We start from the raw sequence: 22,988 nt of genomic DNA, 5'->3' as shown, positions 1-22,988 counted from the left end.
ATCGAGAAATCGGTCTATATGGCAGCTATATTCAAATCTGGACCGATCTGGGCCAAATTGAAGAAAGACGTAGAAGAGCCTAACTAAACTCACTGTCTCAAATTTCAGCGAGATCGGACAATAAATGCGTCTTTTATGGCCCCAAAACCTAAAACCGAGATATCGGTCTATATGACAGCTATATCCAAATCTGGACCGATCTGTGCTAATTACAGAAGTATTTCAAGAGGCTTATCTTAAGTCACTGTCCCAAATTTCGGCGACATTGGACAATAAATACGCATTTTATGGGCCCAAAACCTCAAATCGAGAAATCGGTCTATATGGCAGCTATTTCCAAATCTGAACCGATCTGGGCCAAATTGAAGAAGGATGTCGAAGAGCCTAAGACAACTCACTGTCCCAAATTTCAGCAAAATCGGATAATAAATGTGGCTTTTACGGGCCCAAGACCAAGACCTTAAATCTCGAGATCGGTCTATAAAGCAGCTATATCCAAATCTAGACCGATCTAGGCGAAATTGACGAAGAATGCCAAAGGGCCTAACACAACTCACTGTCTTAAATTTCAGCAAAATCGGATAATAAATGTGGCTTTTATGGGCTCAAGACCCTAAATCGGAGGATCGGTCTATATGGCACCTATATCCAAATCCGAACCGATCTGGGTCAAATTGAAGAAGGAAGTCGAAGGGCCTAACACAACTTACTGTCCCAAATTTCAGAAAAATCGGACAATAAATGGGTCTTTTATGGGCTCAAGACCTTAAATCGAGAGATCGGTCTATATGGCAGCTATATCCAAGTCTGGACCGATCTGTGCCAAATTAAAGAAGTATATCGGCTGGCCTAAAACAACTCACTGTCCCGAATTTCAGCAAAATCGGATAATAAATGTGGCTTTTATGGGTCTAAGACACTAAAACGGCGGATCGATCTATATGGGGGCTATATATAGTCTGATATAGCCCATCCGATATAGCCCATCTTCTAACTTAACCTGCCTCTGGACAAAAAAAGAATCTATATAAAATTTCAGCTCAATATTTCTATTTTTTAATGACAGACAGACGCACAGACGGACGGACATGGCTATAATGTCTGAGATTTTTACGCTGATCAAGAATATATATACTTTATAGGTCGGAAATGGATATTTCGATGTGTTGCAAACGGATTGGCAAAATGAATATACCTCCATCCTTCGGTGGGCATAAAAAGAAAATTTTAAGTTAGGAATTCCATGCCACTTACAAAATCCTTAATTGTTTTCCATACCACCCCCCTGGTATCATGTCCCCTCCTATGTACCGGTGTCTGTTAGCCGCGATAGCCGGACAATGAAAAAGAAAATGCTCCAACGACTCGTCATCTTTCCCGCAAGCCCTACACATGCTATCGCTTGCCGCACTTATTTTACATAAGTGGTCTCGTAGTCCTATGTGTCCCGTTATGACACCAATAGCTATACAGACCTCTTTCTTACTTCCTTCCACTATAAGCCTCGTCTTCTCCTGATCTGAATCCCCCCATAGGATTTTCGTCGTCCTACTGACCGTTTCGTTGTTCCAGAGGGTTGGATGCGCATTCATGGCCCACGCCGTTTACTCGGACTGCGTCGAACCGAAAGGCTTCGGGTTAACCAAGTTTATTGAAGGCAGATCTTTGGCCTTCACCACCAAATCGTCTGCCCTTTTATTTCCCCTTACTCCGTTATGGCCCGGCACCCAAACGATGCGGATTTTTCCATCCTCAGAGAAGGCGTTAATCTCCTTCTTACACTGCAAGACTGTTCGTGACCTTACCGTCCTAGTTGTTATTGCCCTTATGGCCATTTTACTGTCTGTCAAGATGTTTACACTCGAGGTCCTCGCTTTAGTACCTCACCATCTCACTCTTTCCGAGATCGCCCGGATCTCTGCCTGCAGCATCGTATTATGGTCAGGGAGTCTAAAACGGATCTCAATCCTTGGCTTATCAATGTAGATCCCCAGACACATTCTGTCCCCTAGCTTTGATCCATCCGTGTAACATGATCTTCCAAACGCCGCTGGCAGCAGTGCCTCGCACTCGACCTCAAGGTTCATCTCAGATATCCGATTGGAAATGTCTTACCTTCCTTCCAAGTTTCTTTTCGTCGCCTCGATCATACGGCGAGGGTATGAGCTGCTCCCATCCTCAATCCATTCTACCATCGCCATAAGTATCATAGCCGCAGTGGCTGCCTCACATTTAATCTGTATGTCAATGGGTCGGATATCTAGAATAGTCTCCAGTGCCCTAGTGGGCGCGGTCCTCAACGGTCCGCCTATGCCTAGACAACATGTTTCTGAACTTGTTGTATGGTCCTAACGTTGCACTTTTTCTCCATAGCAGTCCACCAAACTACTGAGGCGTAAGTGAGTATTGGTCTAATCAAGCTCCAGTGGACTATCCTCGGATTTAGGACCCCCCCTTCGAGTGCCTGTTGGGCACTATGTAGTCGGGCCCATAGTGCCCAACATATGTGAGCCTTCTCAGTACGCTCCTGAATGTGACCTTCCAATTCAGTTTCCTGTCCAAGATCACACCTAAGTATTTGACCTTGTCAGGTCTCGAAATCGTCTTATTGTGGAAATGTGGTGCGTTAAATTGCCCCGCCTTCGTCTTCCTCGTGAACTGGCATATTTCAGTCTTCTCAAGGTTAACATCGAGATCTCTGGGTCTAGGCCAGGCATATGCCATATGAAAGACCCTTTCGGCCATTCTGCATAGCTGGCTGGGATACTTACCCCTAAGAAGCATTATAACAACGTCTGCATAGCAGACGGGTTCAAATCACTCCTCAGTCAGTATCCGTTATTTATGGTGTTAACCCGAAGGAGTGGCGATAAAATGCCCCCTGTGGCGTGCCTAGTGCCACTCTCTCCCCTATATATTTACGCCATGGGACACACAATGTATCCACCTGTTATGTATCTAAAAACCGGGTCCAGCCGTTACTGGTCTATGGACTGGATCAGTGTGTCGGTCCGCACATTGTTAAAAGCCCCCTCAATGTCTCAATGCACAATCTCGTGCAGGGCAGTCACCACCGACATTCCCTTGACATAGGCATGCTGTTTGTATTTGAGCAGTTCCCTGGTTGTCCCACTCTTTATCATTCGTGGTTTTGCGTTTCGTGGTTTTGAGTAGAAAGGACGTAAGGCTTATAGGTCTGTAGGCCTTTGGTGCTGCATAACTTGCCCTGCCGCACTTGGGTACAATACCAACTTTGCCTCCTGCCAAACTTTCGGAGTAAATGCAAGTCTTTGGCACGCTGTAAAAATAGTGGCCGGATGAGGCCGCAGATAGTCGGCCTCCTTTTGTGGTAGAGCCGGAAATATTCCGAGTGAATCGGTTCCGGGTGAATTAAATGGTATGAAGCTCCTCAAGTCTTTTTTGACCATTAATTCCGTTATGATAAACCTTCGATCAAACTCATTATTCCAAGATTCCGGTGTTATAAAGTCGGGCGGTGCCGACTTTATAATACCCTACAGTGTAGAACAATATCTAGGTTAGGTAAGGTAAGAGTGGCAGTACAATACAGACTCACTTAGACAATTTTTAATCCATTGTGATACCACAGTAGCGACAGACCAAGGCTTCTGGCGGGAATCGAATCCGCGACCTCTCCACTGCTTATCTAAGCACGCTACCAACTCGGCTACCGGGGTGTGCTATATCTAATTCTGAACCAATTTTTATGGACCTCGGTGGATGTTTTCAGATGGGTTATTAAACAATCCGTATCAAGTTTCGAGCAAATATGTTCAAATTGTAATAATGGCGGTTGACAAATGACAGTATTATTGCAAATTAGCCAAAATCTGAAGAACATCTGAACCGATTTCGACCTCTAACTTCATAGATATTGTAGAAGTCGTAGAGCAAGGGGTTGTACAAAATGTTGGCAAGATTACTCATTAACTGAGCTTGCAGTGGCTGTAGAAATGAAAATCAGGCGATATACATATATATGGCAGCTATATGGAAATCTGGACCGATTTATATGAAATTCACCAGTAATGTCGAGAGTCATAGGAAAATCTTTTTTGCCAAATTTCGAGAGAATCGGTTAAAAAATGAGCACTTTATTGCAATTTTTTCTCCAAATCGGATGAACATATACATGGGAGCTATATCCAAATCTGAACCGATTTCTATGAAATTCACCAGCAATGTCGACAGCCATAAGGAAATTCTTTCCGCCAAATTTCGAGAGAATCGGTTAACAAATGACCATTTTACTGCATTATTACTGCAAAATCGGACGAACACATATATGGGAGCTATGGTTGCCCAAAAAGTAATTGCGGATTTTTTAAAAGAAAGTAAATGCATTTTTAACAATACTTAGAATGAATTTTAATCAAATATACTTTTTTTACACTTTTTTTCTAAAGCAAGCTAAAAGTAACAGCTGATAACTGACAGAAGAAAGAATGCAAGCACAGAGTCACAAGCTGTGAAAAAATTTGTCAACGCCAACTATATGAAAAATCCGTAATTACTTTTTGGGCAACCCAATATATCCTAATCTGAACCGATTTTTTCCAATTTCCATAGGCTTCGACTCTAGGCCGAAAAACATGCCTGTACCAAATTTGAAGACGATCGGATAAAACTTGCGATCTGTAGTTTGTACACAAATTTACATGGACGAAGGGACAGACAGACGGACATAGCTAAATCGAATCAGAGTTATTTATAATACCCTGTACCACAGTAGTGGTGTTGGGTATCCGGATAAAAACCCTTTTTATTTACACAAATTCTTGCAAAAGTTTATTGCAACACATGCACTTTCATCGTAAACAAAACAACGTTTATCACAAAAAAAGTTTACTTGACGAAAATTTCCTGTATGTGAAACGAATTATTTTGCGTGTATGGAAATCTACAGATTTCAAACGTGCAATAATACGTCTTGTAGTAAGCTATTGAACATTCCATTAAGGAACAGGGGATACTTTACTTTTATACGGTAGTAAAAACAGCGAGACTCTCCTGCGATTTAGGTTACTTTAGATCTCAACGCATATATATTTGTGTGCGTACTTGAGAAAATTTAACTTATAATTACGATGTTCAGACGATATTTGTTGGAGTGTTTTTTTTGCGAAAATTAACAATCTGAAACATCATATTTTATTTTATTTTGTTATGCTTTTGTGTATTATTGTGTGCGCCACTTACAGCATACAGAACATGTGGATGAGTTTTGTTTTTTTGTTTTGGTGGAGGCAAGTTTTCATTCTCTCCAAATGCCCGCAGACATTAACATTCACTTTTCATGGTAATATTTCTTGTTTTCGTTTCGGTTTCGGTTTGTGAAGCTGCTGTCGATTTTTTTTCGCCGAGATTGTTTTTATGCTCCAATGCTACGACATGAATTATTTAGCCAATGCCGATGGCGAGCACTGCCGGTGCAGAGATTTAGTTTTTCCCGTTGTTGGCAGAGGAGGGTATCATATCGTATGGTGTGGCATGGCTGCAAATGTAATTCAGTTGAAATCGAATTCACATTTAATTAAAGTGCTTCGCAGATCCATTGACACACAAATACATGTCATGAATTCATTAGGAGATTTATTAGATCTCAATGAGATAGGCAAGCATGGTATGGAGTGCAATCGCATTGAGCCGTGTCGCTTGCAGTGGTGTTGAGTTCAGTTTGGACCTTCCGAAACTCGTTAGGGGATCATGTAATCGAAAATGAAAAATGAAGTTTTTTGTTGGCAACACTTTGCGACTTGAAGGAGAACAAATGTAGGAAACTTAAACTGCCATGCACTTTGTGCAGCAGTGGCCGGTGTTTCTGCTGATTCTATGGCTCTATGGTTAGCAAGTCGTGATCGCCCATCAACCTCTAGTAATTACGAGTGGTGCCTGGTGTGGTGGTAATTTGTTGCAAGTTGTAATGGCACAGTTTTGTTGAAATGAAAGTGACATTAATATTAATTGAAAATTTAATTGTTTGCATATTGTGCATTATAAGTGTTGCATGCAAAAGTGAGCTAACTTGAAAAATTTTAAAGTACAAGGTATAAAGTTTCCAGAGCATATACACTGTGGAAGAATTTTAGAGTAAAGGTGTGGGAGGTGGAAAATTCCAAGTCAGAGTCATGGTATTAAGTTAAACCATAAATTTTTAATATGGCCTATAGAGCAAACGAAGTGGGCTACCGTACGACAGAGGTAGAGGTATGACGTTGAACTGGCCTGATTTCGAATGCTGGCGAGAACAACAAAAAAAAAAAAAACACGTAAAAGCGTGCTAAGTTCGACCGGGCCGAATCTTATATACCCTCCGCTATGGATCACATTTGTCGAGTTCTTTCCCGGTATCTCTTTTTAGACAAACAAAGGGTAAAAGAAAAGAATTGTGCCTATTGAATTGAATGTTGTAGACCACAGTAGAAGTTTATGTGTGAAATTTCATCCTAATCGAATAAGAATTTTGTCTGAAGAAGTAAAATAGGGAGATCGATTTATATGGGAGGTGTATCTGGCTAAAGACCAATTCAGACCGTATTTGAAACATATGTTGGAGGTCATGGAAGAAGCCGTTGTACAAAATTACAGCCAAATCGGATAATAATTAGGCCCTCTTGAGGCTCACGAAGTCAAGATCCCCTATCGGTTTATATGGCAGCTATATCAGGTTATGGACCGATTTCAACCATACTCAGCACAGTTATTGGAAGTCATGATAAAACTCCTCGTGCAAAATTTCAGCCTAATCGAATAACAATTGTGCCCTCTAGTGGCTCAAGAAGTCAAGACCCGAGATCGGTTTATATGGCAGCTATATCAGGTTATGGACCAATTTCAACCATACTCAGCACAGTTATTGGAAGTCGCAATAAAACTCGTCGTGCAAAATTTCAGCCAAATCGGATAAGAATTGTGCTCTCTAGTGGCTCAAGAAGTCAAGACCCGAGATCGGTTTATATGGCAGCTATATCAGGTTATGGACCGATTTTAACCATACTCAGCACAGTTATTGGAAGTCGTAATAAAACTCGTCGTGCAAAATTTCAGCCAAATCGGATAAGAATTATACTCTCTAGTGGCTCAAGAAGTCAAGACCCGAGATCGGTTTATATGGCAGCTCTATCAGGTTATAGACCGATTTCAACCATACTCAGCACAGTTGTTGGAAGTCATAACAAAACACGTCATGCAAAATTTAAGCCAAATCGGATAAGAATTGTGCTCTCTAGTGGCTCAAGAAGTCAAGACTCGAGATCGGTTTATATGGCAGCTATATCTGGTTATGGACCGATTTCAACCATACTCAGCAAGGTTGTTGGAAGTCATAACAAAACACGTCATGCAAAATTTAAGCCAAATCTGATAAAAATTGTGCCCTCTAGTTCCCCAGAAGTCAAGACCCGAGATCGGTTTATATGGCAGCTATACCAAAATATGGACCGATATAGCCCATTTACAATCCCAAACGTCCTATACAAATAAGAAGTACTTGTGCAAAATTTAAAGCAGCTGGCTTTACTCCTTCAAAAGTTAGCGTGCTTTCGACAGACAGACGGACGGACAGACATGGCTAATCGACTTAAAATGTCCCGACGAACAAGAATGTAGACTTTATAGGGTCTTAGTCAAATATTTCGAGGAGTTACAAACAGAATGACGAAATTAGTATACCCCCATCCTATGGTGGAGGGTATAAAAAATTTCAGTGGGGGTTAACCCATCCTATTGCTGGCGACATTTGGGAGGTACGTAACATGCCATGGAATAACTTTTCTCTAAAGAGGTATCGCACTGCGGCGCGCCATTAAAGCAAAAGCGGGTTAAGTCCGACCGGGCCGAATCTTAAAAACTTTCCGCCATGGACCACATGTAACAATTTCTTTGAATAACTTTTTCAAATATATAAGAGTTATATCAAGCTATAGACCGATATGGACCGCTATTGTCATAGCAAGTTTTAGAAAAATTCCACGTCCAAAATTTCAGGCAAATCGAGTAATAATTGCTCCTTCCAGATGCTCAGGAAGTCAAACTGGTTTATATGACAGCTATACCAGGTTATGAACTGATTAAGACCATACCAGGAGAGAATGTTTCATTTACAGAAAGCGCGAAAGCGCGAAAGCACAAAGCGAAAAATACCTGGGTTATTGGGGGTTTAAAACGCGCGTCATGCATTGGGTATACACCGCAGTTGTGAGACCTATAATGCTTTATGGTGTTGTGGTCTGGTGGACGACTCTTCAAAAGTCCAACTACTGTTCAATAGTCAATCGGATCCAAAAGATAGCTTGTTTGTGCATCACAGCCGCACTGAGGACGACACCATCTGATGCACTGAATTTAATGCTACATCTAATGCCTCTGGGTATTGTGGCTAGACAAATTGCTGCGACCACTGCCGTGAGGCTAAGGGAGCTTTCTCTTTGGTCATGCGGCGACTACGGATTTGTGTTATCCTTAATACAATGTCCGATGTTCTAGGCGTTGGGGACTACACCCAATCTGAGCCGCTTTTTGTTAAAAAGTACTGTACCACTATTCCTGATAGAACCAATTGGAACTAGACTAGTTGCATAAACTATTTGCATGGACTTCTATGCGGAAAGTTCCAAACTGGACGGCCAGGTGGGCTTTGGGGTGTACTCTAAAAATCAAAAACTTATCATATCGAAAAGATTACCCGAACACTGTAGTGTGTATCAAGCAGAGATCCTTGCAATTAAGGAAGTGGTGGAATGGCTAAGATATAATGTCATAACGAGGATAGGCATAAATAACTTCTCAGACAGCCATTAAACCCCTGAAGAACGTATTTCTGAACACACAAACCGCCCTCGACTATCACAGATCTCACAACGAGATGGCTGAACAGTTCAAAATTCACCTTTTCGGTGAAATTTTGAATTTTTGCATGATGTCACGAGTTAAAGCCCATTTCCCTCTGGGACGCTTAGTTTAGGAGATACAGCCATTTTAAAGTTTTCCTTGTGAAATTAAAATTTTTGGAGGATTTTCGATGTATTTTTGAATTGTTGCATGGTGTCACGAATTAAGGCCCATTTCGCTCTAGGACGCTTAATTTAGGAGATGCATGCATTTTAAAGTTTTCCTTGTGACATATCGATTTTTGAAGGGTTTTCGACGAAATTTTAAATTTTTCATGGTGTCACGAATTGAGGCCAATTTCTCTCTGGGACGCTTAGTTTAGGAGATACAGCCATTTTAAAATTTTCTTTGTGAAATTAAAATTTTTGAAGAATTTTCGATGTATTTTTGAATTTTTGCATGGTTTAGGAGATACAGACATTTTAAGGTTTTCCTTGTGAAATTTCGATTTTTTTAGGATTTTCGACGAAATTTTAAATTTTTTCATGGTGTCACGAATTGAGGCCCATTTCCCTCTAGCACTCTTAGTTTGGGAGATACAGGCATTTTAAAGTTTTCCTTGTGACATTTCGATTTTTGAAGGATTTTCGATGAAATTTCGAATTTTTCCATGGTGTCACGAATAAAGGCCAATTTCTCTCTAAGACCCTTAGTTTAGGAGATGCAGCCTTCCACATAATACCCGATGTCACCCGGTCTAAATAAAACCATATTATGATGCATCTGTCACCCAAAGTGCTGTCGGCAAGTGACTTGAGGACCTTGTTTCTACTTCTGACGTTATAGCAAGTTGCTTAGGCATGTGAGGAGAATGTGTAAGAGCTCTCAAATTTTGACGCCAAGTATTTTGGGACACTTGATGGTCGGAATTATTTCTCCATAACAGTCAGGTCGGTATTCACCTCACGCGTATTTGTAGTGAACAATGTGGCTGAAGATTTGGTGGGACAGTATGGTTGGAGGTATGGGGCAAGTTTGTTGTGGTAGACTTTCAACTTATCTCAGATGTCATCAATGGTTGGGGGTCTGATGCCACAATCGTCCGCATTTGATACGATCTCAATGCCCTCTTGAGGGGGTGGAATACAGGATAGGTAGAAGTTAAACTGTGTCGGAGATATCACCCTGCCTTGGGGGACTCCTTGTTTCACTCTATGGTGTTTTGATTTCTTATCCCTAAATTTCACAAATGACTGGCGACCACACAGATAATTCGAGACCCAGCGTTTCAGGCCTGGCCTGGAGGCAGGTATTGGCCATGTCCTCAAAGAGTTTGGCATGGCTGACCGTATCGAGTGCTTTCGATAGGTCCAGTGCCACGAGGACCGTCTTTTAACATGGTCTGCGCTAATTGAAGCCACGACAAATGTGTGCGGTGATGGCATGCTAAGCAGTTGTTGTGCTATGCAGCCTTCAAAAGCCATGCTGATGCCTGGCGAATGGAAATTCTCCAACATGGCTTGGGAGGAGTAGACAGGTTGAGGACAGTTGTGAGGTACTCAACTCTAGGTAGATCCAGATTCTTCTGCATCAGTGTAGAGATTCGGTCGGGGCCCAACGCCTTGTATGATTTGTTGCCACGGATGACATTCTTAACTTCGCCCACGGTAAACGGTGATGGCTGTCCATCTGTTCGACGGATACGACGAATGGCTCTCCTCCTAGCCCTGTCACTTTCGGGATGCACAATAAATTGACGGTTGAACTGGAGCATCTTTTCGCATGAGTCACAGTTACGTCGCCAAAAGTGATTGAGGTCCTGTCATCCTGTAACAGTAGACCACAGCTTGCTAAACCGGTGCCTAAGTTACATTACCCCAAGTGTTCCAGCTTATGTTCATTGATTACCCTGTTTATTCCAGATTCTGCTCGTCGATTTTGGGGTTAGTGGGGTCCGTAAAACGAATTCCATCACGTTCGTCTGCGAGTACCATTGCCTGCGTCGGGGTTGGATTGCGATTGGGCCGCACTTGGAGTATTCGACCGACTGGTATAAAGCGAGCGGCTGCTGCTTTAATGATGTCTCGGAATTGCACCTCGGCAACGATCATATTCAAGGGAGGTGTCAGTTCATTGGAGCGGCCATTGGTGTAATCTTTGAAACCGACCTAATCTGTCTTCTTCTAATTGAAAAGTTTCCGGCGCACAGAGGTTATGAAGTCGGGTGGTCGGTCGATGGTGAGAACTATGGGGTGGTGATCTGATCCCAAAGAGATGACGGCTTGCATGGATACGTAACTAAGGAGATCAGAGGATGCAATGAAAATTTCTGGCAAGCTGCTGCATTTCCTCGTAATCCTAGTTGAGGCATCCTCTTTCACCGTGCAAAACGTGGAGCTTTCAATCTGCCCTGCCAGAGCTATACCCCGCTGGTCGTTACCTAGGGGAACATGCCATGAAACGTGATACACATTAAAGTCTCCTAAAACCAGGTGATTGTAGCCTAGCAGTAGCCCACCTATGTCGGCCTTGTAAGCCAGGCCGTTAATTGGGACGCAGCTACCAATTGGCAATATGTACACGTTGTATAGCTCCATCTCGGCAGTACCGGACTTGACTGCTATCTCCATGCACTCCATGTTGGGTTCACTAGCGCCATGCGTAAGCGAGATTGGTCAATACTGCACGGAATGGTGTATCACGAATGCCAATCCCTCACCTCCATTCCTTGAGCGATCCGTACATAACACATTGTATCCGTGACAACTGTGCAAGCTGCAGGTGTTGGTCAGCTTTGTCTCCTGGATCGATGCAACCAATAAGTTCTTACGACTCATAAAATCCACTATCTCGTTGATCTTTCCTCTCAGACCATTGATATTTAATTGCAACAAGTAAAAGCTTGCTAAGTTCGGCTCAGCCGTATCTTGGGGACCCACCACCATGTATTCTGGTAAAAATCAGTACAAAATTAATGAAGTTGTAGGGCATAATTCTATTCTACATACCAAACTTCTGTCAAACCAGCAAAAATTAAAGCTTCTAGGAACAGAACAACCATGATCGAGACACCGGTTTACATTAGAGCTATATCAGGTTATAGACTGATTTGGACCGTATTTGGCACAGTTGTTGGAAGTCATAACAAAACACTATGGGCCAAATTGTAGCTAAATCGGACAAAAATTGCAGCTTTCAGGAGTTCAAGAAGTCAAATTGGGAGACCGGTTGTTGGAAGTAGTATCAGAGCACGGCATGCTAATTTTCAGCAAAATCGGACTACAATTGCGATTTCTATAGGCTCAAGAAGTCAAATCGGGAGATCGGTTTATATGGGAGCTATATCAGGTTACATACCGATTTGGAGCGTACATAGCACAGTTGTTGAAAGTCATAGCCTAACATCGCATGCAAAGATTCAGCCAAATCGGACAACAAGAAATCAATTTGGGAGATCGGTTTATATGGAAGCTATGTCAGGTTATATACCGATTTGGACCGTACATATCGCAGTTATTGGAAGTCATTAGGGAACACTACGTGCAAAATTTCAGCCAAGTCGGACGAAAGTTGTTGCTTCTAGTGGCTCAAGATGTCAAATCGAGAGATCGGTTTATATGGGAGTTATATCAGGTAATAGACCGATTTGGACCGTACTTAGCACAGTTATTGGAAGTCATTAGGGAACACTATGCTCAAAATTTCACCCAAATTGGACGAAAGTTGTTGCTTCTAGTGGCTCAAGAAATCAAATTGGGAGATCGGTTTATATGGGAGTTATATCAGGTTATAGACCGATTTGGACCGTGCTAGGCACAGCTGTTGAAAATCATAACGGAGCACGGTATGCAAAATTTCAGCCAATTCGGACAAAGATTGTGGCTTCCAGTGGCTCAAGTAGTCAAATCGGGAGATCGGTTATATGGAAGCTATATCAGGTTATAGACCGATTTGGAACGTACTTGGCACAGTTGTTGAAAGTCATTACATAACACTATGTGCAAAATTGTAGCTAAATCGGACAACAATAGCGGCTTCTAGTGGCTCAAAAAGACAAATCGGGAGATCGGTTTATATGGGAGTTATATCAGGTTATGGACCGATTTGGACCGTACTTGGCACAGTTGTTGAAAGTCATAACGGAGCACGGTATGTTAAATTTCAGCCAAATCGGACGAACATTGTGGAAGAAGTCAAATCGGGAGATCGGTTTATATGGGAGATATATCAGGTTATATACCTATTTGGACCGTACTAGGCACAGTTGTTGAAAATCATGGCCAAGCATCGCGTGCAAAGATTCAGCCAAATCGGACAACAATAGCGGCTTGTAAGGCCTCAAGAAATCAAATCGGGAGATCGGTTTATATGGAAGCTATTTCACGTTGTATACCGATTTAGATCGTACTTAGCACAGTTATTGGAAGTCATTATAGAACAGTATGTTCGAAATTTCAGCCAAATCGGACGAAAATTGTGGCTTCGGGGGACTCAAGAAGTCAAATCGGTAGATCGGTTTTAATGGGAGCTATATCCAAATCTGAACCGATATGGCCCATTCGCAATGCCCAAAGACCTACTTCGATATAAAGTATATTTGCAACTTTTGAAGCTGCTAGCATTACGCGTTCGACCCCTATCGAGATTGCGACAGACGGACGGACATGGCTGGATCGAAACAGAATGTCGAGACGATCAAGAATATGTATACTCTATGTGGTGTTACAAACAGAATGACTAGATTAGTATATCCCCATCCTATGGTGGTGGGCATAAAAAAAATGCACTTCCCGGCACTGGCCTGGCAATATTTGGGCTGTGATGCTGCGGTCGTGTATAATGCTGCACGGGAGTGGTCGAGGGAGGTCACATAGTCGACGGCGACGAAGACGCTTGTGACCCACTGCTGTCTATATTCGCACAGCACATTGCAACATATTCAGTGTGACCATAAGGCCATAGCAAGATCGGAAATGCACCCACTCCATGCACCGTTTACACCTCACCGAAACCGACCGATGGTGGAGGCGGTTCTGGCAACCCAAACAGAATCAGTGCCCGCGGATCTTTTCGACCCCGGCACGGACCAGAAGCGTACGGAGAAGGCACATCGGAATGTGTCTCTCCCACGACGAATAAAGGAAGAACACGTACACTGAAACGGCAGCCCGAGGCGATAAGGGTGCCATCGGGTCAATCCGGTGCGTACAACCGGCTGTCATGCTGTATAAGTGGAGGTCACTTATCATTGCGCTACAACTTGAAACGGATAAAATTCAATGGTGTGTCACTTAAAGATATTTTCGTGGAAAAACCTTTCCATTTGCAATAGGCCTTGTAAAATAGGTCTTTTCTTATCAGGCTACACATAATTTCGATAATAAGTTTTTTTTGTTCTTCGAATTAAAGCAAAAGCATAGTTTAGCGGCTGTCGTGCCAGGCAGATGTTTAATGAGGTCAGTTTTTGTTCTGCTAAAAATCAATCGTTTTAAATAAATAAAAATTATTCCCCAACTTCTAGTAACAAAAAAAAACAACAGCAAAATATTCGCCTACAGTGTTTTTCTTTGTTTCTTGTATTGTGAAGACACTTGACAGCATAAAAGCAAACCATTTACCAATAATGCCATACCATTAAGAACAAGAGGAGAACAAACACCAAACAGGCCAAAGACAAGACTAACAAAAACGATGTCATAAAAAAATATTAAAAAACCAGAAAAACAAAAACAAAACGCCATAAAAATAAGGCAACAAACAAACAGCTGGAGATTTCCAACAGAAATATAGAAATCTACTTGTAAATCGCCCAGCATTGACAGCAGCAGCATCAGCAGCATTTAAATGACTGCGGCAGTGTGAGCCGAGGGGGAATAGCAAAAAAAAATAAAAATAAAAAAAAACGAAGACATAAAATGCAAAACGTTTCCTTTTGGCCGTCCCGGCACACCAAGCGCTTTGACACTTTAACATTTAACTTAGCTTTGGCCTGTAACAGAGTTTCGCAGTTGTCGTCACCATGGCTGGGCAGCAGCACAACTGATGGTCTGCTTTCTGGTCGCGAATTGCCATAAAGGTCCATTTGATCTGTTGTTAATGTTGCTCAAATCGAATCGAATCGTATCGAATCATATATAAAATTGCACAATTTACAATTATTGGAAATTCCAGCTAGGGAGGGGGCGGCCATCTCGGTTGGTCATTTGCATCAGAGTTTTAATTTTAAAGCTTTGCTCTTTTTTTTTCTATAGATTTGCCTATTTTTTTTTTTTTTTTTTTTGATTAAAATGTAGCTTTCTTAGATATAATACAACAGTCTAATGATGAAATTGCTAGAAAGTTGGAGGAGGCTCTGTTGTTCTATTGTACTGCATGAATGTTCGATTTAATTTAAAGTTGGATGTTATCTCAGCATTAATTCAAAACTGAACATTAAGAGATTATCTAGTAAAATATACAATCTAAAAGAAAACAAGCAAGAAAGAACAAATTAAGGTATTTAAGCAAGTTTTTTCTATACAGACTAAACAATAAAAAGCTAAGAGTTAACATCGGACAATAAATGCGCCTTTTATGGGCCTAAAACATTAAATCGAGAGATCGGTCTATATGGCAGCTATATCCAAATCTGGACCGATCTGAGTGAAATTGAACAAGGGCGTCGAAGGGCCTAACACAGCTCACTGTCCCAAATTTCAGCAAAATCTGACAATAAATGCGCCTTTTATGGGCCCAAAACCTTAAATCGGCGGATCGGTCTATATGGCAGCCATATCCAAATCGGGGCCGATCTGAGCCAAATTGAAGAAAGATGTCGAAGGGCCTAACACAACTAATTGTCCCAAATTTCAGCAAAATCGGATATTAAATGTGGCTTTTATGGGCCTAAGATCCTAAATCGGGGGAACGGTCTATATGGCAGCTATATCCAAACCTGCACCGATCTGAGCCAAATTGAAGAAAGATGTCGAAGAGCCTAAGACAACTCACTGTCCCAAATTTCAGCAAAATCGGATATTAAATGTGGCTTTTATGGGCCTAAAACATTAAATCGAGAGATCGGTCTATATGGCAGCTATATCCAAATCTGTACCGATCTGGGCCAAATTGCAGAAGGATCTCGAAGGGCCTAACACAACTCACTGTCCCAAATTTCAGCAAAATCGGATAATAAATGTGGCTTCTTAAATCGAGGGATTGGTCTATCTGGCAGCTATATCCAAATCTGCACCGGTCTGGGCCAAATTGACGAAGGACGTCGAAGAGCCTAATGGAACTCCCTGTCCCAAATTTCAGCAAAATCGGATAATAAATGTGGCTTTTATGGGCCTAAGACCCTAAATCGGAGGATCGGTCTATATGGCAGCTATATCCAAATCTGGAGCGAACAGTGCTATATTGCAGAAGTATATCAAGGGGCTTAACTTAACTCGCTGTCCCAAATTTCGACGACATCGGACAATAAATGCGCCTTTTATGGGCCCAAAACCTTAAATCGAGGGATCGGTCTAATGGCAGCTATATCCAAATCTAGACCGATCAGGACCAAAATGAAGAAAAATGTCGAAGGGCTGTCCCAAATTTCAGAAAAATCTGACAATAAATGCGCCTTTTATGGGCCCAAAACCTTAAATCGGGGGAACGGTCTATATGGCAGCTATATCCAAATCTGTACCGATCTGGGCCAAATTGCAGAAGAATCTCAAAGGGCCTAACACAACTCACTGTCCCAAATTTCAGCGAAATCGGTTAATAAATGTTGCTTTTATGGGCGCAAGACCCTAAATCGCCGGATCGGTCTATATGGAAGCTATATCCAAACCTGGACCGATCTGAGCCAAATTGAAGAAAGATGTCGAAGGGCCTAACGCAACTCACTGTCCCAAATTTCGGCAAAATCGGACAATAAATGTGTCTTTTATGGGCCTAAGATTCTAAATCGGAGGATCGGTCTATATGGCAGCTATATCCAAATGTGTACCGATCTGGGCCAAATTGCAGAAGGATGTTGAAGGGCCTAACACAACTCACTGTCCCAAATTTCAGCAAAATCTGTAATAAATGTGGCTTTTATGGGCCTAAGACCCTAAATCGGGGGAACGGTCTATATGTCAGCTATATCCAAATGTGTACTGATCTGGGCCTAATTGCTGAAGGATGTCGAAGAGCCTAACACAACTCACTGTCCCAAATTTCAGCAAGATCAGAAAATAAATGAGGCTTCTATGTGGCTTCTATATGTATGTGTCATTGAGCTTAACTTTATTCGAAAGTATCCCCTATTCCTTAATGGAAGGTACATGGGAAATTTATTGGTATACCTCCTTGACTTGGTTCCTCTATTCATTGGTTGATGGACGCACATCCTTACGCCCATGGCTACATCTGACTTTTTGTCAATCCATTAATTTCACTTTCAGTCCCTTATTTCTTTCAACCTCCCGTAAGGACTTTTTCTCGTTCTTTACTAGTCATCTCAACTTTACGCCTGTCCTCTTTCCAGTTCTTACCTCATTTTCTTTGCCCATGATATCTCCTCCCTCCGATATGCCTTCACATTATCTGCCTTTTTATACCTTAATTTTCGCTCGATAACTAACATGGCCACTATCGGTGGTGAATGACCGCCATAAACTTTAGCCATGGTTAATGCTTTATCATCGCCATCATCATTCAGATGTCATTCCTCCTTAGGTTGAACATTTCGCCTCATTGCAATCAGCCACAAAAACAAAATCTGAAAGTGAAAATTTCTTTCGAAGAAATCGCCCGTCCATATCTATCGGCTGTCTGTTTTGCCTTTTGATATCTGTCATAATATTTTCGAAGCTTAACAAATTGCATTTTGGCCGATATTGACTTTGTTCGCACTCACGGACATACAAGGCAATCTCCATTTGTCCCTATGTAATTGCTGTCTGTCCGTTCTGTGTCCAATTCTTATCGGGACAATGAATGGCAATGAAAAAAAAAAAAAAACCAAAAAAGAAAAAATTTGGAAGAAAAGGTTCACATTTGGGGGTGTTGGTCGTTGCTGTCACGAAAAAAGGGCTGGATGAATATGCTGCAGTGCTTGTTTGATTTTATTTTCATTTCGGTTTTATTAAACTTTCATTCAATAAATCTTGCCAGTAAAAGTAACCAGGATGAATGTGTGCATATATGACTGTAGTTTATTTTATGGTCATGGTTACACTCAAAGAAAAAAAAAAGATAAAAGATTAACACATGGTGGTATACTTAAAGTGAGATTCAGTCATGCATGTTACTTTTCTCAATAACATTTTTATACCCTCCACCATAGGATGGGGGAATACTAGTTTCGTCATTCTGTTTGTAACACCTCGAAATATGCGTTTAAGACCCCTTCTTTGTATATAAAATTCAATTTGTGTTTGTTTGTATGTTCCTTATAGATTCAGAAACGGCTGAACCGATTTTCTTGTAACTTTCACTGATGGTGCATAATGATCCCGTGGTGAAAATAGGGTACTACATTTTTTGATATCTGAAGGGGGAGCGGACCCTCCCCCTTACCCTAATTTTCAGAAACGCCAGATCTCAGAGATGGATAGTGCGATTTAAGCGATATTTTGTGTGCTCTCTTATAGTAACCTACAAACAAAAATTTGGTATCCAAATTTCGTATGGGGTACCTAGGGGGGCGCCCCACCCCAACACCTACCAAATATATATATACACCAATCACGACAATATGGGACTCAAATGAAAGGTATTTAAAATAAGAAAACGTATCTGATATCCAATTGTCGGACCAAGTGTTTGGGGGACCACCCCAACCCCTAAAACACCCCTAAATCGCACATATTTACCGACCATGGCAACATGGGACTCAAATTTAAGGTATTTGCGAGTAAAATACGAATCTTATATCTGATGAATCCCAAAACACCCCCCAAATAGGACTTATTTACTGACCATGGCAATATGGGGCTAAAATAAATAATTGAGTGTAGAATACGAATCTGATATCCAGATGTGGGACCAAGTGTTTAAGGTGCCGCCCATCCCCGAGAATATCCCCCACAGAGGACAAATTTACGACCATAGCAATATGGGGCTCAAATGAAAGGTCTTTGGAAGTAAAGCACGAATCTGATATCAATGTTCGAGAAAAGTGTCTATGGGGCCACCCCACCCCCATAACACCACCAAATAGGAAGTATTTGCTGACCATTGCAATATGAGACTGAAATAAGAGCTATTTTAGAGTAGAACACGGATCTGATATGTATTTTCAAAGCCAAGTCACTAAGTGGCCACTCCATCCCCCAAAACACCACCCAAACCGGGCATGTTTGCCGACTATGGAAAAATGAAGCTCAAATGAAGGGTATTTGGGAGAAGACCATGAATCTGACATCAACAACCCCCAAGACAATTTGGGTCTTCAAGACAGTGGAGCTCGATATTCATAGTTTTTAGGGCCCATACCCCAAACCGGACATATATGCTGGCTTTTTCAATAAGGGGTTTAAGTGAATGGTATTTGAGATTAGAAAATGAATTTGATATCCAATTTCGAGGCCAATGGCAATATGGGGTTCAAATATAGAGCACGTTGCTGATATATTTTCAGGGCTCAGTGGTTTGAGGACCAACCCACCCCCCAAGACACCTCTAAATCGGGCAAATTTACCAAACATGTCAATGTGGAGTTTAAATGAAAGGTATTGGGAGGTAGAGCAAGAATTGATTCCCACTTTCGGGGCCAATTTTCTGGGGGGTCTACCTCTTTCCCAAAATACCCCACAATCAGTTTTTTTTTACTGACCATCGCCACATGGGGCTCAAATAAAGGTATTTGGGAGTAGCATACGAATTTGATATCCAAATGTAGGAACATGTATTTAGGCCAACACTTCTTCCCCAAAACACACCACAAAGGGTAAAAATTTTTCGACCATGCCGCTCACATGAAAGGTATTTGAGATTAGAATTAGGTATCATAGGTATCAAATGAAGGGTTTGGGGGAGTAGAATACGAATATCGTATTAAAATTTGAGTCTAAGTACCCGTCGGGTCGCCCCAACCCCAAAACTCCCCCAAACAGACATATTGAACTTTCATTGCAATATGGGGCTCAAATGAAAGGTATCCGAGAGTAGCTTTCTAAGGTGGCATACAAAATAAGATCGAAGTATAGCGGGTCACGCCAACCCTCAAAAACGCCATTAGACCCATTATGACTAAATGATACTTGGCTAAACCGATTTTTTTTTAAATTTTCATATATTGTGTACGTTTGTCTGGAAGTGAACATAGGCTATATAATTTTTAGATATAGGGTGGAGGCGGACCCTCCCCCTAACCCCAAAAACGCCACCCATATCCGAAAGTGGTGCGATGGGCACAATAAGGGTATCAAATGAAAGGATTGGAGACCAGAAAACGAATATGGTATTTAAATTTGGGTCCAAGTATCCAACGGGACCCCCCCCCACCAAACCCCAAAACTCTTTTAAACAGAAATATTCGAAAATCATGTCAATATGGGACTCAAATGCGGAGCGGGCACGGTTCGGCTAGTTAAGTATATATTGTATATTCTTGATCGTCATGACATTTTAAGTCGAACTAGCCATGTCCGTCCCTCCGTCTGTCTGTCGAAAGCACGGTAACTTTCGAAGGAGTAAAGCTAGGCGTTTAAAATTTTGCACAAGTACTTTTTATTAGTGTAGGTAGGTTGGGATTGTAATTGGATCAAATCGGTCCATGTTTAGATATAGCTGTCATATAAACCATCTTGTGTCTGGACTTCTTGAGCCTATAGAGGTCGCAATTATTGTCCGATTTGACTGAAATTTTGTGCGTGGTGTTTTGGTATCACCTCCAACTACTGTGTAAGGTACGGTTGAGATCGGTTCATAACCTGATATAGCTGTCATATAAACCGGTCTTGGGTCTTGAGCTTTTAGAGGGAGCAATTGTTGTCCGATTTGGCTATAATTTTGCAAGTGGTGTTTTGGTATCGGCTTCAAAAACTGTGCTAAGTATGGTTCAAATCGGTTCATAAAATGATATGGCTGCCATATAAACCGATCTTGGGCCTTGACTTCTTAAGCCTCTAGAGGGCGCAATTATTGTCCGATTTGACAATTGAAATTTTGCACGTGGTGTTTTGGTATCATTTCCAACAACCGTGCAAAGTATGGTCGAAATCAGTCTGCAACCTGGTATAGCTGCCATATAAAACTATCTTGGATCTGGACTTCTTGAGCCGCTAGAGGGCGCAATTCTTATCCGATTTAGCTGAAATTTTGCACGAGATGTTTTGTAATGACTTCCAACAACTGTGGAAGTCATTACACCGCAAATCGGTGCATAACATGATATAGCTGCCATATAAACCGATTTTGGATCTTGACTTCTTGAGCCTCTAGAGGGCGCAATTCTCATCCGACTTGGCGGAAATTTTGTACCACGGCTTCTCCCATGACCTTCAATATACGTGTCCTATATGATCTGAATCGATCTATAGATTGATACGGCTCCCATTTAAACCGATCTTCCGATTTTGCTTCTGGAGCCGCTAGAGGGCGCATTTCTTAACCGAATGGGCTGAAATATTACACAATGACTTCTACTATGGTCTTCAACATTCAATTCACTTATGACCCGAATCGGACTATAACTTGATATAGCTCCAATACCATAATAATTCTTATCCATTAATCTTTGTTTGCCTCAATAGAGATACCGCGCAAAGAACTCGACAAATGCGATCCATGGTGGAGGGTATATAAGATTCGGCCCGGCCGAACTTAGCACGCTCTTACTTGTATTTGGGTAATTTTGAGCCTTTTTATACCCACCACCATAGGTTGGGGATATACTTATCTAGTCATTCCGTTTGTAATACCTCGAAATATTGATCCAGCACCCTATAAACTATATATATTCTTGATCGTATCCAAGTTCTGATTAGCCACGTCCGTCACTCCGTCCGTCTGTCGAACGCGTAGAGCTAGCCGCTTGAAATTTTGCACATATACTTAATATTGATTTAGGTCGTTGGGAATCGCAAATGGGCCATATCGGTTCAGATTTGGATATAGCTCCCATATAAACCGATCTCCCAATTTGACTTTTTGAGCCCCTCGAAGCCGCAATTTTCGTCCGATTTGGCTGAAATTTTGAACATGATGTTCTGTTATGACTCCCAACTGCGCGGTCCTTATCGATGCATAACCTGATATAGCTTCCATATAAACCGATCTCCTGATTTGACTTCTTGAGCCTCTGAAAGCTAGGATTTTTATCCGATTCGGCTGAAATTTTGCATATAGGGTTCTGTTATAACTCTCAACAACTGTTCCAAGTACTGTTCAATTCGGTCAATACCTAGATATAGCACCAATATTTTAGCAGAATCTATGGTGGTGGGTTCCCAAGATCCGACCCAGCCGAATTTAGCACGCTTTTACTTGTTGAAATTTTAAATCTTATACTAAGTTAAAGTGAACATTTAAGAAAAGAAAAATTTTAATGTAATACCAAATCTTCTTTTCTGTTAGTGCATGAGTCTGAGGGCTTAGCCACACGCATTCAGTCTCTCTTTTGTATTTTTGTTAAATGCAAAAGAGATTTTCTTTCGTTTGCCAATATCTACCAAAGAAATTCAATCAATACTAGGACGCCAAAGAGGTCATAGGACAACGGCTTAGGAATGCAATAATAAAGTGGTACAAAAGATATTCCGTTTCGTATGGAGATGAGACTTGAAAAGGTTGAAATATTTTTAATAAAGGAGAGGTGAGAAGAAAAAAAAAAGAGAAGAACATTTTTTGAAAAAGGGAAAGGGGAGATATGTTCAAACTGTAGTAAATACGGTGAACAAACGACAACATTTTTGCAAATCTGACGAACATATATATGGGAGCTATATCTAAATCGGAACCGATTTCGAGCAAAACTCTTAGATATTGTAGTAGTCGTCGAGGAAAGCGTTGTACAAAATTCGGGGAAGGTTGGTCCAATAATGAGCTTACAGTGGCCCTAGAAGTGAAAATCGGGCGATATATATAAATGAGAGCTATATCTAAATCTGAACCGATTTCAATGAAATTCACCAGTAATGTTGAAAGTCATTAGAAAGACTTTCATGCCAATTTTC

The sequence above is a fragment of the Stomoxys calcitrans genome, chromosome 1 (assembly GCF_963082655.1).
Source record: "Stomoxys calcitrans chromosome 1, idStoCalc2.1, whole genome shotgun sequence".
NCBI lineage: Eukaryota > Metazoa > Arthropoda > Insecta > Diptera > Muscidae > Stomoxys > Stomoxys calcitrans.
This window is presented reverse-complemented; position numbering follows the sequence as displayed.